Source organism: Styela clava, chromosome 12, assembly GCF_964204865.1.
Source record: "Styela clava chromosome 12, kaStyClav1.hap1.2, whole genome shotgun sequence".
Lineage (NCBI taxonomy): Eukaryota > Metazoa > Chordata > Ascidiacea > Stolidobranchia > Styelidae > Styela > Styela clava.
The window spans coordinates 1303144-1318321 of record NC_135261.1 but is presented as its reverse complement, the minus strand read 5'-3'; the positions used below and the strand labels follow the sequence as shown (position 1 = coordinate 1318321).

General features: G+C 34.7%; 1 long non-coding RNA gene across 3 annotated transcripts in view; it reads right to left on the bottom strand.

The window, feature by feature from the left end:
* LOC120329842 (uncharacterized) overlaps positions 1–9303 on the bottom strand; it is a 58928-nt gene extending 49625 nt beyond the window's left edge. For all 3 annotated transcript variants that reach the window (XR_005567769.2, XR_013479640.1, XR_005567768.2), the window contains exons 1-2: positions 9163–9303; positions 3114–3239 (exon numbers count right to left, since the gene is read on the bottom strand). This is a non-coding gene — a long non-coding RNA (uncharacterized LOC120329842). The remainder of the gene's footprint in view (positions 1–3113; positions 3240–9162) is intronic.
* Between the last annotated feature and the right edge of the window lie 5875 nt (positions 9304–15178).

Sequence of the window (15178 nt, the reverse complement as noted above, 5' to 3'; positions counted from 1 at the left end):
TCAGCGACAGTTTTCCCAAAACCGTGTCTTACTCACAATTGAAAAAATGTTAAATTTTTGAAAAATGTAAAAAAAAATATGAGTGAAAACGAAACAAAATAGATGGCTACAAAATTGCTGATTCGAACTCCTGGTATTTATTTAGTCATCAACATTTTCCGCCTAAATTATGCAACCGACTCACAAAGCTAATAATAAGATTAAGGTATTAAAACTGTTTATACTGTTTTCGTGGCTTTCAACTCCTTTCTTGTAGCTAAGTATTGGAATCAACAAATCTAATCAGAGGTAAGAGTATTGTTATAAACGAGGATAAAATTACATTGAATTTAACAGTTAACATTATGAGCGTTAGTACATTAGGACAGGATGGAATATTCTCTTTTTTTGAACATGGGTGGACGTTTGAAAACCGAAATACTCGAAATTTTTATACATTGGATCTGGTTGAAGATTAGAACGCCTTCGTTGAATGAAAAAACTTTATAAATGTCATTCTTACCGGCCTACTTCAGTGTAGGTGTGTTTGAGTCGCTTTGAACCAATAATAATGATGACACCTCTTGTCAACAACTGCACACGACAGTTCAAAGAGCCATTGCGTTATTTATGAGTGGAACACAATTCAATATATAACGTAAAAATTCGATTTAAAAAACTATTATTAAAGTTTTAATTTTATAAAAAAATTACCACACATGTTCCATCCATGTTTCACTTGTAATCATGTCACCATGATAAATTGATTCTTTCTGTTGTTTCAGAATTGTCGGGAAATTCCTATTTTTAGTGCGGTTGATAGTGTTTTTGCAAAATAACTAGCAGAAGCAGGGAAAATCAGGTGCTTTTACATATAGAGTCAGACATAAATGAATCAACCAATAAAAACGTTGATTAGGCCAAAGACCCATGATAATGCTTCTCAGCAATATTAGTGAATATTATAAAAAATTACCCTAGAAATCTGCTGATAACAGAGAGATAACAACGTTTTATGGGTTGTTAATTACTGGTCGGTTTAACGCCTATTAGTCAGAGTTCTGGTTCTGGAATGCCAATGATTATCTTGGATATTTATCATAGTCTAATCCGGAAAATTCGTTATGAGTTGTCAGAATAGTACATAACCACATTAGGGATGTTGATGAGTTCAGGATAAGTATTTAGGAAAATTCAATGATTACCAACATTCCTAAGATAAGATAAACAGTGAACTTCAATAGAAGAAATTTTAATTTCGAATTGTGAATTTTGTGAATACAATATCGGGCCTTATTTTTGCAATGATACTCTGAAGAGCTAGCTGAATATATTTATTTATTGTCATTTTTGAAAAGGTGTTGTAAACTTGGTGAAGGGGCATTGAAGCTACACTCAGCATCGAGAATTCACCTTTTAATAATCGCGTGACAAATATATTAGTCATATTACATTCCGAATTATTATTCCACTTAAAGTCCAGAATACAATGGGTATTACAGCAGTTTCTGCATTTGCATCACAACCGGCTAAGCACTAGAGAAACAAGCATTTATGAAATAGACAAAACCATAGACCCCAAATTACCTCCAATTTCTGTATAAAGTGGGAATGAATGTAGCTTGTACTTGCGAAAACTTTTTGTATAAATTCTTGTTAGGTTGTTATTCCTAGCAATAGACGCTTGAGCAATAGCAAACCGAGTAACTTTTTGGATATCTTTGGGCATAGTGAAACGAGTTGTCTAAAGTTTGAAAATTGTTTTGTAAACCTAACTTGTTATGGATTAAACATTCCGAGTCTTACAGGTTCACTAGTTTGATTACTTTCCCCCCTGAACCTGAATGACCCGGGCTCTGGGGTTGTGTAAATTTTTCTGAAATAATATCCGTTATGCTGATGACAGCACGGATCATTGACGCCTTATCAAAAACCTTATGCGACTCATAGCATTGCAACATACATACATACATATTGGCCAATAGTTAACAGACAGACATCAATAAGACAAAAATCTTTAATAAAATACTGTCTGGTGTTTTCCTAATTTGTTTCTGTGAATCGAGTTTAATTTGCATTGTTAGCCAATGGATTATCTGATTATCTCTGCTACTTGTATATGAGTCGTTGTTTTTCAGAGTTCGCATTCTTTTGTGTATTGAGAATGCGAGCTTTGTTTATTGCTACCTCCTATAAGACTTGGCAACATTTAAACAAAAGTGTGTATTTAACCATGCAATCAAATAATTCATTTCCCCTAGTTTTTGGCAATGTTTGAACAACTTTTTATCGCAACAATTCCTTGTTTTATGCATCAAAACACTCGAAAAGACTGAATTGTGAAGAAATAACGATCTGGTATATGCATACAATCTCGATAGAGTTTAATGAGTCGAAACAATCATTTGTGAAATATATACTTATAGTTCAAACGTATGTGCCATGTTTAAGATTAATTGGAACCGACTGTATCGATCAAATTACCAGACTAACTTACATTTAAAAGCGATTGAGTATGAAGACCTCGAAAACGGAAAACCTGCATTCTTGTAAAATCATTCATCTTATAGGGAATGAGGGACCTGTTTATTCAGCATGTGACCGTATGATGCATCCCCACAAGTAGTAAAACAATAATATTGACTCGAAGCGAAAGCGATATCGGTTCTGGAGTTAATCTCGTAATTGTTGCAAAATATAAATACAATTATTAAGGGGAATCTCAAAACGTGAAATGAATTTTGTTGATTTTACACCACAGGCATGGGAATCTTTAATCTTTTATTTGTTTTTGGCAGAGCTAAGACCCAAATTAGACGTTGTTTACCAGTATTCATAACCATGTGGGTATAAACATGATTGAACGGTTTCAAAATTCGCAGGTGTCTACGCGAAGACGTGGCTTGGTACATTCGGTCTTTTGCCAAATCCGTCTGTGCTAACGCGATTACAGCAAAGATAAAACTACATTGTGAAACTTTTCTGTCATTCTCAAAACATCAACACGTTATCGACAATATATTACGGAAGATTCAAAGAAACGACGCTTACTCCAACCTAATGAATACGTGTCCCAATTGTCACCGAAATGACAAAATTCCCAATCCCCAAATAACAATTAAAATATATCATACCATGTTAAGTGCTTGAGTATGAGTTAAACCATTAGTAATTCCACAAATAATTTAGATCAGTGTTCTTCAAACTTTTTTCATCACGACCCACTTGACACGGCCAAATGTTTTCGCGACCTCCAGGAACTAAAAATAAAGTAAAGTACAATTTAATAGTAATGAAAATAATATTAATATAAAATATTAATAAAACTGACAATACTTTTAATGAGACCGTTGTACTTGTATATTTTTGCACGAAAGTTCGGATCTTGGCTCTATTTCGGCGATGGTGGGTCTTAGTACTGGTTTTAAATCTTTCAAATTTGATCGATAATTTGTGTAAACATAAGTTAGTGTTGAAAAAGACTCTACCACTACTCCCATTGAGCCCTTTCGCAAACCAGCCGGGATCGGGACCCACAGTGTGGAGAACCCTAAATGAAACAAATACTTTTTGAATCATTACAAGACTTTTCCTGTAGAGCACCACTCAAAAATGAACTCCACTTAATTTGAATTGGTTGAAGAAATACTAACAATCAACTACATTGACATCGTATTGGTGTGTAGGCGGTCACGTATTCATTAGTTGCGGTCAAAATGAAGGGTCATTGGCAAAATGCCAGATGCTCCGCTAATGCACGAAAATTATGACTGACTCAGTTCTGCAATATTTCTAATTTCAAAGACTCATTTTCTGTGCCAAGGTCATTATTATGGAGAAATTTATAAATTGGAATTCAGTGCAGCCCATATAAGGATTGGCCAGAGTGTAGCAACAGAATGGCGCTTGGCTATACGCGACCTAGATTTTAGAGGGACTAGGAATCTACCTGTTGCATAGGTCAGAAACACACCACGATAAATGTGATTACATTTTGGTTAATACAGTCTTTAGATATCACACACCAAGATTGAAATACTTACTCTGTTGGACAATTCATCTCGCGCTTGTTCGCGTTAGCGCTCATTACTTTAACAAGTTTTTTTTTTTTTTTGAGCGCGGGAAAAAACTTCTCATTAGATTGATGTCTACAATCTGCACGTCTGTGTAGAAAAGAACGTAACAGAGACGGTTATTTCCATTGTTTTTGTACTTTGAAAAAAAAATGATGTTCAAAAATATAAACCACACCGCAAAGTGAACCGTAACGATAAAAGTCGTGTAATAACAAGTAATTAGCGCGAGGAACAAAACAATTTGGCCGACTGACTAAATTTTGACGGAGTTTACATTAAGCATAACTATGAACCTGGACTGATGTTGATTTCGCACAGCGATGGCTTTGTGTGAAGTAACTTTCAACCACATTTTACATAATTCGCTAAGGGCAAAGTTGGCGACGACGAGACACGAACAGTTCCTACTTATACAAATAGGCGTCAATTTGCCAAAGCAGAGAAGGTCATTTACAACGGAAAATTTCAAACACGATGTAAAAACTATAATCTAAGTGAGTAGCGATACTTGGCGTCATACCAATAATTTTCTCCGTCAAAATAAAACGAATATGAAAAGTCAGATGCCGCGATGTCGCAAAATGCCCGATATAAAAATTCCCTTTCTTTTACGTGACGCACACTGATTGCATAAAAAACCTACATAGCGTGCGTTTTTTGAGAAATGTAAAAAATGTGATTTTTTCGTGCCCATCTAACGAGATTTAAATTTACCTTGATTGGTTGCAAGTCTTACATAACAAATTATCTTTGTTACATTTTATAAACTACATTAAAATTGCTCTATATCTGTCTCTAAATCGGTGTTTTAAGTGATTCTGTTTGAAGTCGCAGAAAAACAAGTATTTTTCATAAATTTGCGACATTTTAAAGTGAAAGTATTGCAAATATGACAGTTATTTGCCCGTCAATCATCTAACAAATAGCGATCAAATGTCCCGCGTTCAAATTAATATTATAGCCGATTGAATTGTAGATTTGTGCCTTGTTATTCATGGAGCAACGTCTGTTTATACACATTTTTCTTTAGTTATAAAACATCGAAATTTATTATGTTAATGGTTTTCTTACAATAAAGTTGGCGACGGACTACTGGTTTCAGGAATATACTCAACTATGTTCGCATCATAAGTTACAAAGTTCAAGTTTCAACATTATCCTTACCACCTTGCCCAGGGTATTTTTAAATTTGGGTGGGCGATGACGAATAAGAAAACTTACAGTCCCTCATAGAATACAGGCTCTTTTCAAACCAGTGACCGCCTGCACATGTCTTTGTTCATTGTTAGGCATGTAAAGCGTTGTATAAAAATATCAATACTTTTTCACTTTCAGTAAAGGGTTCTCAGAATTGATTTGAATATATAAAGTTGTCTAACCACTTAATCAAAATAGGATTTAAATGCAATATAAACGCGATTTGGATTAAAATACCACAGTGTGTATTTGTAAATTGCAGTGCTTGCATATGTTTGAATATTCGTTCATTAAACCGTAATTTGTTGTTGGCCGTAACATACCTCAACTGTTTCTAGAGAGGTGGAGGTAAGGCGGGGCAGTAAAACGAAACTACAATGAAAAAATTTTGTTTTTGATAGATGAAGCTAATAACAAAAACCTATACTTCAAAAAAATACCAATATGTTTACAAAGATAAAAAATTTCCATCCTTTCCAACCACAGAAAACTCGTGATAAATACATTTGTTTGTTGAGTAATTTAAAAACAAAACACAACGCAGCCCCCGGTTACTGGAACTATGAACTACGTAGTAGGGTCCATATCCGTCCACATGTCGTAACGTGAACCCCCAATTACCGGCTCCTATGCGTCACTCTGATTCGATTTTCTGCTTAAGGGGATTAACACCATACTGTCGGTGCTGTTGTACGTCTACGTGCGTTAGAACGCATACCTGCGGAAACAAATTTCTTGAAATCTGTATTTCAATCGGGAATTACGTTTACTGAATGCATAAACTCGAAATATTACTAGCCCTTTCCTAATTTAATTTGACATTTCCTTCACATCGGAAAATGAATCCAGGTGATCAAGACTATTTCGTGTTAAAGAAATTCCTGGTAGCTAACATAACATAATTTGATAATTATTTTTACGATTTTTTTTTTATTGGAGTCTTTTATTGGAGTCTTGGAGTATTGTATATGAATTCCTGGATTTAGCAAATTTATCTTTCACCTGCATTTGCAACAACTTTGAACAATAACAACAACTATCAACTTTTTAAAATACACAATTGTATTTCATCCGTACACTCAGGCCTTTCGCAACAAACAACTAAAAGCTCTAAAAGTAGCCACTGATATGTAACGGAATGTAAAAATACAATTATTGAAAGGAACGGAATCTTCCCGGTCCGACATAGCCATAGCATTATAATTCACCCTAGGGGAGGTGGTAAGAATGGGATTCGAACCCGAGATGTGTATACCTACGATACCAAAACAGCTAGATCTAACGTTTAACCGCTCCGCCGTCGCGCTTAATTAGTCAAGCGCAAGTTTAGATTTTTTTCAAAACAGAAACTGCACGAATCCCACCAATGCTTAATCGACAGAATTTATGAGGCAAAGAAAATTTACCGACAGGGAAGCGTCTAAAATCGCTTAAGAATAACGTGTTTGACTCTAAGAAGGAAAATATTATTGTTGCTAAGATGATTATATAATCTCAAAGCCCATTTGTTTTTATGTTTTCTCCCGAAACACTAGAACCTGACAACTTTTATCCAATTATCCACAGCTAAGTAGTCATTCCGCGCGCTTTTGCATGAAATCAAAGCGAATTGATTCGCTTTCTAACGCTAAGTATGTAGTAATATATCTTTCTATTCTAAGTATGTGGTAAATGAATAGTGAACACCGACTGTTGGCATATGGAAATACACATTAAAAAAATTCAACTATTTCACTACTTAGTAACACCAACGGTAATACATAATAAAATAACGGGGCGCTGTGAATGGGGCCACGTTTGTTCAATATTTTGAATTTTCGTCTGAAAACACGGTAAAATATATTTTACAACAAAAGGAACTTAAAATACCATTACCATTCTATTATAGACGCAACAAATAGTGAAACATACTTTTGGCGAAGCATTTCATAATTCATGGAGCAGTTATTACCTATTGCATAATCACACTGTGCTTACCGCTAACGAAATTTGAATGACAGTTTAGAATGACTGAAAACAAATGAGATCGTTTTATGCGGCAAAGTCGGTTATAGATAATATATTAAATTACTGTATAGCCTGTGATTTACATACCTAATGTATTTATAACAGGTGTATTGCGGTATTCGATTGAGAAAAGTAAAAAAAATTGAATCAGCTTAGAAACGGAATTCTTAGGCGAAGCCAAGATTATCAATGATCGGATCAACCTAAACTCTCAAAATATGTATAAAAGTGTTTACTCGAAACACACGAAGATTGGATAGGAAGAAAATTTATATATCAAACAATTAGATGCTTATTTGTTGTATATTCTTCACTCGTGTCCCTTTCAAATGGAATTAAAACCTAATACATTAACAGAAGTCTTTGAAATTGAAAATCCAAAACAAAGTCTGAACTCATTGGATATCGACACTTAAAAACGGTTGATAACCCGTTAAATAAAAAAAAGACTGAATGGCCAATATTGGCAAGGCATAAAAAACTTTCAGATACGAGAAATAACCGCGAAAAAAAAACTCGTATACGTCAAAATTTAAACGAGCTATCACAAAAAAAGTTGTATACGACACATAACGCACCTATTTAAATACTTCCAAATATACAATTTGTATACCAACATTACGACTAGTTTTGAAGCAAAGTTTTCTTGAAAGAATTTTTTAATGCAGAAGGATAATCTATATTCTAATCCAATCAATAAGAAAAGACCCCATAAAGAGAAAATACCTTTTACTTCGGCTTAACCGGGTCAAATATTATAGAAGGCTTCTACTTTTCCCTTTGTTCTTTTTACTTTCTTCAGAGTTACCAATCGAGCTATGTGGTCTAATTCGATTACCACCCGTGTCGGGCAAGGTGGTACTTTGCAGGCACGGGAATTAACTTATGCATAGATCAGTGAACACAATGCAACAAATACGATAAAATCACGAAGTTCGCTTTTTCTGCTATATCCATTGCAAATGTCATGTCTCTATGATATCAATATACAGTTCAACCATCATTACATGCACACAGATAACTAGGCAAAAAGGACCATTGACTATACGGCTATCAGAATATGGTAAGCTGAAGGGATATTGTATCAAGTATGGACTCACAGGAATGCATCCCGCCAGGTAATTAGTATCTGTGAGGGTGAGATTGTCGGACTTTTGACTGTTGCAGAATGGTTTATTCGCAATGTATAGGTCTAAATTGAATGATTAACTGAAATTGAAAACGAAATGTGGAAACTGGTCGCAGAACCTACCTTGAATGCCGCCCTATGGGCTACAATCTGGGTAGAAGTGAGGATAAATAACGGAAATCGAAATTATGTAAAATTCAGCTAATTACAAAATCACGATTAAAGTAACCATAGTTAACACAATTGGTGAAATTATTTCGACGCAATGGAAATGCCGGTCGAACTGCGGGCGCGCATGTTACAGTGCAGCATAGGACAGTCTAAGACTCTACGGCACGTTATCGGCTTCTGCTTTTTGAGATAAATATAAAATTCTGATCTTGTCTGCATAATCCTCACTCTTTTAATTTTAGGAATCCCTGAGGCGAGGCTAATCAAAATAACTTCATTACAACGACCAAGTACTGTTCTTGTTTCGTCTGGTAAGTCAACATTCTAGGGCCATGTTCACAACCTGCTGCTCGTTTGCAATCATCTTTAGATCAATAATTATCAACAAGTAAGACGAATTATGGCAGTGTTTCCCGATTCTAATCAACTCCCTTGGCACTGGTCTTTTGTATAATCGCACGTTCAGTTCGGATAACCTGGTATCCGCCATATTATTTAAAAGCGAACGGCGTTTAGTGAACTTGTGATACATTCTGACATTAGTTAATTAGGACTTATCCATATTCAGTAAAGATTTCCATATTATCAAACAAAAAGACTTACGTTTTATGACAGTCTTGTTCCAGACCCCAGCATTTCTATCACTATGAAGTCTACAAAATCGAAATATTCCCAGCTTCGACTTCCGATCCCACCAATTTGAGAAAGTTTGAAATTCAGATTTTTAAAAGAATTCAATTTTTGACTTTGCATAAAAAGAGTGTTTAATAGGTAATTCGAAGGAAAAACATTATCGGCATAACTCAAATTGTGTTGCACCTAATTAATTTATATGAAACAATAGGTGACCAAAATTTAAATAAATTACGATACTTTAAAAACTAAAATTTACATGGCATTTCCTGGCAACCCAAGTTTGTTTATCCATGCATTCTCAATCTCACTGTTTATAAACAATGCCACCATCAAAATATCTGCAGAGCTCAAATGAAAACTAAGTTTAATAAGGCAGTGTATGGCTTGGGACTATATTTTGCGCTAGTTCAGGATGCCAAATGATAATTTTATTGGAAGAGTGTGTCATACAAATAGGGAAGCATCTGCAATATAGTGACCTTTGACCCGTGTCCGTTCATGTCTGAAGGTAACTTTATGTTTCCCGTACTTATCACGTGTACTGTGATACATTGAATACATTAGCTGTTATGAGTTGTTACTGTGTGCAATTACTGTTTTAAGTTTATCTATCTGGAATGTGTTCTGTATCGAATGTGAATAAAGTCTGCAATAGCAATATAGTTGTCCGTGTATACACACCATCTTACAGCATCTCAGTGAATTTAATATTTATTCGGATATCGACAATCTTGCTTATTTTTCTATAACAATGGGTAGTCAGCTTCTAATTAACGTTAGTTAGCATAACAATCAAAATTCAGCCAGTCAGGATTTTTGGAAAACCACTCTGACAGATTGCGATTTTGTCTGTAACACTTCAAGAACACGTTTTTGTGATTTTTTGTTAGTGGGAGTGGGTTTTGTACCTTAGAAATAGATTGGTCAACTCAACTGTTTAAATATAGTAATAAAAAATGAAATATTATTTTTTGTCGTATTTTGAATTCTCTTGTACAAAATTATCATGATTATTTGCACGGATTGTATTTTTCTATTGAACTTTGTTTCTTAGAAAATCTCAAAAAACATCTGACGCATTCTGTTTTTGTGTATAGCTACACGTTTAAACAATGAACTTGCATGTTTGTAGCTGCATGACTTGTCACGTTGATTAAGAATATTGTTTGGATATCTCAAATTAAACGTCATGGAAGAGTGAGTGATGGACAGTGGTCAGTTTTGAATAATTGGATCAGCGAAAGCTCATGAAAGTCCGGTAGGTGTTTGAAGTTATACTTTTTTTACACATTCACCAATGGGTGCATCTAATTGCCAGTGACTAAAAAATTGGAAAATTTCCCAGCCTTTTTTTCAATATATTTTTTGTTCAATTCATATTTTAAAATGCTCTTATTTTTACTACTTCGCAAAACAACTTGACAGCGCTTTATTTGTGCAAGAAATTTAGTTTGTTTGTGTCGTCTTATCATCTTTGAAATCTTTATCCTTTTATTGGTGTCGATAAATATGTGACACATTTGTTTAGTATTTACTTCATAATAAACTTTGGCAGTTGACTTTTAAAAAGAGTGAAATTCATCTGCTGTCTCGAATGTTTGTTTTCCTGCATGACATCTCATGCATTACTCATAACTTAAGCATTACTAAGCTATGCACCCATTTTCATGAATCACAGACCACCGATATCGGATGAAATTTTGCGAAGCAAAAAATATTAAACTTTATCAATCTTTTTCATATATTCACACCATTTTAATAGGATGAATAACTGTGGACAGTTTGGGGGCGTTTTCAGTGGTTCCGCCGCCTTATGAGTCACTTGTACCAGTGATATTGCTTTGGGCTATGCCGAATTGTTGTGTTTCGGCCTCACACTAAGGAGAATATTTTAAAATAGACAAAATACCGGGATAATGTCTAATTAATATTTATTCCAATACAGATTACGCACTATTCGCCCTGAACAAGACTATAAAAAGCAGCACTGTTTCTCAATTCGGCATTGTCTATTCAATCCAATGACCCCTGGGCGAGTGGGCCTGCATTGGGTTTTGAACCCAGAAACTTGCGATGCCAACCTGATCAATCCCGACGCTTTCACTAACAGACCATCTTGCCCACAAAACTGTAATAACATTTGTTTTTCAAACCTTGAATTGGAAGTATTTTCTCAACAAAGTGACTTCTAACTTAGCCTGTGACTTGAGTAGTTCTTTTAAAAATAAAATACAACAGAAGAATGTCACTGGACGATCATAAATACCTTTTTTCCGCATAAAATACGCATTGGGTGAATGGCTATATAGTATAATTTATATAAGTAATCTTTATGCTAGTGTTGGCAATAAGCCTATTTGTCAAATTTTTATGTTGACTCAACTTAAGGATTTTAAACAAGCGAACTGGCCAACGAATTCGGTCTACCGCAAAATATTATAGAGATTTATTGACAGCAGAATACGCTGAAAGATTTTCACAAGTTTTGTACCCGGAATAGAGATGTCTAGAAAGTCGGGTTTGCATCGCATTGCAGTGACTCGGGGCGTTCCTATCTTGTTCGATGATTAATTGCAAAAAGCTTTGTCGCGTTTAATTGTTTTTGAATCATCGCATGAATCATTAACTCAGTTTTAGATCTTTTCTAACATATTAGTACGTCCGAAATAACTTGGTTTGCTTGATTTGATACCAAGGCCTCTCTATGCTTATATTTTTGGTATTATTTCAAATCGAATTGTCAGGAAACTTCGGACATTCAAATTCAAAATTGTTCACCTGGCGAACATGACTAACTGCTATTCTAGTGCCAATTTTTATTTGTAAATACGATACCACCACAATTTTGAAAGTTTATTAGTAGATTATAGAGTTTGAGTGATCATTCTGATTTATTTCTGAAGCAACGCGTCCATAATTGCTCGAATCAAATATTCATAAAAGTAAAAAAAACGTGAAAATTCTGCTGTAAAAAGGAACTTTAACTTCAATGTATTCACGCTGTCGACGCCTGTTATATTTGAGTTTAATTTGACATCCGATTTGAACCAGATAAAATACGAATGATTAGGCCTGGACAATGGACATATTATGGTTCCTTATAGCCTTCCATATTCGCGTTGAGAGGTAGAGGCCATGTGATCTCATTACTTATAGAAACGTTTCCCAGTCGGGAGGAATTTTGTCATTGCTGGGGAGGAATTTTGCTTAGAATTATATTCTTTAGTTCTTCATTATTATTACTATGGTAGTATGTGAACCAAGATGGCGGACACCTGAAAGTAGTATGTGACCAGGTTAAAGTTAGGTCATAATTTTATTCCAATTTTCCTTATTTTAGTTCTATTACGAATTCGGGCACATACTACGGGAGTCCCATATTGTTTAGTATTTCTGTGATAAAAATAATTATATTTTTTAATTTCTACATTATTACTATAAGGCTAATTTATCCGCACGTAAACTACTTAAACTTTACAAAAGCGTAAGTGGTAATGACGCATAATACTAGCTGAATTTTCATTGAAGATTGAACAAATTACTTTGTATGCATATTGAAGAAGATGGGGGGCGAAGAGTTTCAAAATAGGCGGATGGAGGAATCTAAAGAAAAACGTTGGGAAAAATTTACTTGGCAAATTTTAGGAATAGTTCAAAAATAAGATTTTTGGATGTAGAGACGCGAATGAGCTTTCAACTCAAAATAACACGAGCATCCATAGACCATGTGTGTTCATCACGATCAGGCAAGTTTGTTTGTCAGTTACCACTGTGCGCCGGTTGGTCTAGTCATCGCTTGATCACGTCTATATGTAACTACAATAATGTTGCTGACTAAATCTATTATTTGAGTGACATTGAGAAATGGTTTTTTCCGTTCAACAACTATTTACATAAGGGATTAGATTACTATTTACGACATGGAATGTGTCGATAAGTTATAACTTTTGTAAATACCATGGAAACAAGTAACTTGAGATATTTTATTGGGAAATAGAAGTATAATTTGTTCCTGGCGTATAGAGCTAAATTTATGCTTATTGAACAATACCACGTAATTTACGATTTATCCTAGATCTGTTATCTCCGTGAGCGTTGCGTAATTACCGGAACGCTCAAAAGTAGAATCGTATTATCAAATATCATGCATGGGTGGAATCGGAATCGTTTAAATGCGTTTGAGTTTTGGGCATGGAAACTAATGTACTGTTGGCGTTCATGCAAATTTTAAATAAGTACGTCACACTTTTGTTATGAACACTATCCCAAAATTCGGTACTCCCGTAGTGTGTGTACCAGATTAGGGTTGGGCCATAATTTTGTTCCGATTTTCCTTATTTTAGTTCTATTACGTTCGGGGACTGTCTGTGTTGGCCAAGTGAATATACCATAGGCTTCCGTCTCTTTACACAACTTGATTTAAAGTAGGCGAACAAAATTAGTTCATCCATATTGGTATACACACTTCCGGAGCGGTTAAAATTCAGCCACTTGACCAATTTATCACACATGTATTGAGAATGTTTATGGACATTCACTTTATACCGTGATCTCCAACTTTTGTCGACGACTAACGGCATCGAGCATACTTTTCACGACATCTTGTAAATCTGAACAATTCGGAACATATTTAGCACTATAAACCGATATTTCTGCATACTAATGATTCTAATTCCTCCGAAAACCACATAAATGAAACTTGTCATTCAACGCTCGTTGATCTGACAAGAAAAGCCACTAAAAGAACATCTTTACGAAGACGACACGCCTCATTTTCGTCATCGCAAAAATTTTATTATCGCAACGAATTGCGTCAGCTCATCCTACTATTTTAAGTTGTTCAACCGCTTTTTATTGGTTATCTGTAATATATATTTCTGGTGAAGTAACATCCCTTTCCATATTTCTTTTAAGGCCCTTTTATCAAATATACGCCTAGATATACCTGTTCGCTAGGCTGATTGAACAATGACTAGTTCGTTGCCAGAGTACATTTCCGGTATAAAAATCGATCATATATTTTGCTTGCAATTGCGCTGGTCTCGTGCATCTAATAAAAGTAGGACGAGTACTTACTGATAAAAAGGAGTTTGAAAGCAAACTATCAGCAGAGATGCCCTTTCGCGGCATTTGACGCAATGTTTGAAACAATTTCAGTGTTTGCTTTTGGAATAGTGAGTCAAATATCAATGTGCATTTGTGGTAAACACTATCAGAAAGCATATTCGCCTTAATTGAGTAAAATAGCTACCGTGCGATGTTATTGTGGTCAAAAATCGTATGATACCGTATCATTCGAAATTAAACGGTATGTATAATCCATCATAGCATTCTGTTATGTAAACTGACAGGTTTATAAGAACGAAACAAAATGATTGGATTAGTTCTGTGGTTATGAATCAGCATATTATCATTATACACACAGAAAGTAAATCAATATTTTGGGGTTTTTATGGTAACCTATCGGACCAGTTTTAATGAATCTTATTCTGAATTACAAAAAATGTATATATATATATATATTATTGCAAATAGATATATGATTTACTTGAAAATGTTGAGGTTTTTGAAACTTGAGACATTGTAACTTATTTTTTTTACTTTCGGGGCTTCGATTATAAAGTAGCATTCGAAGCATTCAGGATTCCTATTGCAAATCTTAATGATTCACTCAAGTTAAATGAATAACAATAAAATTAAGGGCAATTGCGTGCGTATCTAAAGAACGAACTACGTGCGACAAGAAATCGAGCCTGTGTAAGTTTATAAATTTTCCTCATTAAAACACAGAATAAAACCGCAAATATGCGTCAAAAGTTGTCCCGCACCAAACGTTGTTTTATGTAAAAATCCTTATCTCTCCGAATCATTTTAGCACGCCAATCCTAAACAGTTTTGATAAAGTTCAACGTTGGGCTTGTGTTGTATTTACAAGTCCTACAAGCTTGTTAATTTATGATATGATTCATCATAAGGATCTTAT